This window comes from Hordeum vulgare, chromosome 6H (genome assembly GCF_904849725.1).
Source record: "Hordeum vulgare subsp. vulgare chromosome 6H, MorexV3_pseudomolecules_assembly, whole genome shotgun sequence".
In the NCBI taxonomy this organism is placed as follows: domain Eukaryota; kingdom Viridiplantae; phylum Streptophyta; class Magnoliopsida; order Poales; family Poaceae; genus Hordeum; species Hordeum vulgare.
This window is the reverse complement of record NC_058523.1, coordinates 323,763,100-323,767,252: the sequence shown is the minus strand read 5'-3', so window position 1 is coordinate 323,767,252 and position 4,153 is coordinate 323,763,100.

The following is a 4,153-nucleotide window of genomic DNA, read 5'->3' as shown; positions in this document are numbered from 1 at the left end:
TTGTGAAAAACCCTTTGCCACAAGTCGAGCTTTATAAACGGTCACATTACCGTCAGCGTCCGTCTTCTTCTTAAAGATCCATTTGTTCTGAATAGCCTTGCGGCCCTCAGGTAGTATCTCCAAAGTCCATACTTTGTTCTCATACATGGATCCTATCTCGGATTTCATGGCTTCTAGCCATTTGTTGGAATCTGGGCCCACCATTGCTTCTTCATAATTTGCAGGTTCATTGTTGTCTAACAACATGATTGTCAAGACGGGATTACCGTACCACTCTGGAGCAGCGCGTGATCTCGTCGACCTGCGTGGTTCAACAGAAACTTGAACTGGAGTTTCATGATCATCATCATTAACTTCCTCCTCAACCGGCGTCGCAATCACAGGGGTTTCCCCTTGCCCTGCGCCACCATCCAGAGGGATGAGAGGTTCGACAACCTCGTCAAGTTCTATCTTCCTCCCACTCAATTCTCTCGAGAGAAACTCCTTCTCGAGAAAAGTTCCGTTCTTAGCAACAAACACTTTGCCCTCGGATTTGAGATAGAAGGTGTACCCAACTGTCTCTTTTGGGTAGCCTATGAAGACGCACTTTTCCGCTTTGGGTTCCAGCTTTTCAGGCTGAAGCTTTTTGACATAAGCATCACATCCCCAAACTTAAAGAAACGACAACTTTGGCCTTTTGCCATACCACAGTTCGTATGGTGTCGTCTCAACGGATTTCGATGGTGCCCTATTTAAAGTGAATGCAGCTGTATCTAATGCATAACCCCAAAACGATAACGGCAAATCAGTAAGAGACATCATAGATCGCACCATTTCTAATAAAGTACGATTACGACGTTCGGACACACCATTACGCTGTGGTGTTCCAGGCGGTGTTAACTGCGAAACAATTCCACATTGTCTTAAGTGAGTACCAAACTCGAAACTCAGATATTCACCACCACGATCAGACCGTAGGAACTTGATCTTCTTGTTACGATGATTTTCTACTTCACTCTGAAATTGCTTGAACTTTTCAAATGTTTCAGACTTGTGCTTCATTAAGTAGACATAACCATATCTACTCAAATCGTCAGTGAAGGTGAGAAAATAACGATATCCGCCGCGTGCCTCCACGCTCATCGGACCACACACATCGGTATGTATGATTTCCAATAAGTCACTTGCACGCTCCATTGTTCCGGAGAACGGAGTTTTAGTCATCTTGCCCATGAGGCATGGTTCGCAAGTGTCAAGTGAATCAAAGTCAAGTGACTCCAAAAGTCCATTAGTATGGAGTTTCTTCATGCGCTTTACACCAATATGACCCAAGCGGCAGTGCCACAAAAATATGGCGCTATCATTGTTTACTCTAACTCTTTTGGTCTCAATGTTATGTATATGCGTATCGCTATCGAGATTCAATATGAACAATCCTCTCACATTCGGTGCATGACCATAAAAGATGTTACTCATAGAAATAGAACAACCATTATTCTCAGACTTAAAAGAGTAACCGTCTCGCAATAAACAAGATCCAGATATAATGTTCATGCTCAACGCAGGCACTAAATAACAATGATTTAAGTTCATCACTAATCCCGATGGTAGTTGAAGTGACACGGTGCCGACGGCGATTGCATCAACCTTGGAACCGTTTCCTACGCGCATCGTCACTTCGTCTTTCGCCAGCCTCCGTCTATTCCGCAGTTCCTGCTTCGAGTTGCAAATGTGAGCAACAGAACCGGTATCGAATACCCAGGCACTACTACGAGAGCTGGTTAAGTACACATCAATAACATGTATATCAAATATACCTGATTTTTCTTTGCCCGCCTTCTTATCTGCCAGATACTTGGGGCAATTGCGCTTCCAGTGACCCATACCCTTGCAATAGAAGCACTCTGTTTCAGGCTTAGGTCCAGCCTTGGGTTTCTTCGGCGGATTGGCAACAGGCTTGCCGCTCTTCTTCGAATTGCCCTTCTTGCCTTTGCCGTTTCTCTTGAAACTAGTGGTCTTGCTCACCATCAACACTTGATGTTCTTTACGGAGTTCAGACTCTGCGACTTTCAGCATCGCAAACAACTCGCCGGGAGACTTGTTCATCCCTTGCATGTTGTAGTTCAACACAAAGCCTTTATAGCTTGGCGGCAGTGATTGAAGGATTCTGTCAGTGATAGCTTCTTGCGGGAGTTCAATCCCCAGTTCAGCTAGACGGTTTGAGTACCCAGACATTTTGAGCACATGTTCACTGACAGACGAGTTTTCCTCCATCTTGCAAGCATAGAATTTATCGGAGGTCTCATACCTCTCGATCCGGGCGTTCTTCTGAAAAATGAACTTCAACTCCTGGAACATCTCAAATGCTCCATGACGCTCAAAGCGACGTTGAAGTCCCGGTTCTAAGCCATACAAGACTGCACATTGAACTATTGAGTAGTCCTCCTTACGCGCTAACCAAGCGTTCTTAACATCCTGATCAGCCGTAGCGGGTGGTTCATCTCCTAGCGCAGCATTAAGGACATAATCCTTCTTTCCAGCTTGTAAGATTAGCTTAAGATTACGAGCCCAGTCTACAAAGTTGCTTCCATCATCTTTCAACTTAGCTTTCTCTAGGAACGTATTAAAATTCAGGATGACACTTGCGTGAGCCATGATCTACAACACAAATATATTCAAAGTGGATTTAGACTATGTTCAAGATAATTAGAGTTCAACTTAATCAAATTATATGCTAAACTCCCACTCAAAAAGTACATCTCTCTAGTCATTTGAGTGGTTCATGATCCACTTACACTATCCCAAGTCCGATCATCACGTGAGTTGAGAATAGTTTCAGTGGTAAGCATCCCTATGCTAATCATATCGACTATATGATTCATGATCGACCTTTCGGTCTCATGTGTTCTGAGGCCATGTCTGCACATGCTAGGCTCGTCAAGCTTAACCCGAGTGTTCCGCGTGCGCAACTGTTTTGCACCCGTTGTATGTGAACGTTGAGTCTATCACACCCGATCATCACGTGGTGTCTCGAAACGACGAACTGTAGCAACGGTGCACAGTCGGGGAGAACACAATTTCGTCTTGAAATTTTAGTGAGAGATCACCTCATAATGCTACCGCCGTTCTAAGAAAAACAAGGTGCATAAAAGGATTAACATCACATGCAATTCATAAGTGACATGATATGGCCATCATCACGTGCTTCTTGATCTCCATCACCAAAGCACCGGCACGATCTTCTTGTCACCGGCGCCACACCATGATCTCCATCATCATGATCTCCATCAACGTGTCGCCATCGGGGTTGTCGTGCTACTTATGCTATCACTACTAAAGCTACATCCTAGCAAAATAGTAAACGCATCTGCAAGCACATATGTTAGTATAAAGACAACCCTATGGCTCCTGCCGGTTGCCGTACCATCGACGTGCAAGTCGATATTTCTATTACAACATGATCATCTCATACATCCAATATATCATATCACATCATTGGCCATATCACATCACAATCATACCCTGCAAAAACAAGTTAGACGTCCTCTAATTTTGTTCTTGCATGTTTTACGTGGTGACCAAGGGTATCTAGTAGGATCGCATCTTACTTACGCAAACACCACAACTTAGATGTATGAGTTGCTATTTATCCTCATCCAAGGACCTCCTCGGTCAAATCCGATTCAACTAAAGTTGGAGAAACCGTCACTTGCCAGTCATCTTTGAGCAAAGGGGGTTACTCGTAACGATGAAACCAGTCTCTCGTAAGCGTACGAGTAATGTCGGTCCAAGCCGCTTCAATCCAACAATACCGCGGAATCAAGAAAAGACTAAGGAGGGCAGCAAAACGCACATCACCGCCCACAAAACCTTTTGTGTTCTACTCGAGAAGACATCTACGCATGAACCTAGCTCTGATACCACTGTTGGGGAACGTCGCATGGGAAACAAAAATTTTCCTACGCGCACGAAGACCTATCATGGTGATGTCCATCTACGAGAGGGGATGAGTGATCTACGTACCCTTGTAGATCGTACAGCAGAAGCGATAAGAGATCGCGGTTGATGTAGTGGAACGTCCTCACGTCCCTCGATCCGCCCCGCGAACAATCCCGCGATCAGTCCCACGATCTAGTACCGAACGGACGGCACCTCCGCGTTCAGCACACGTACA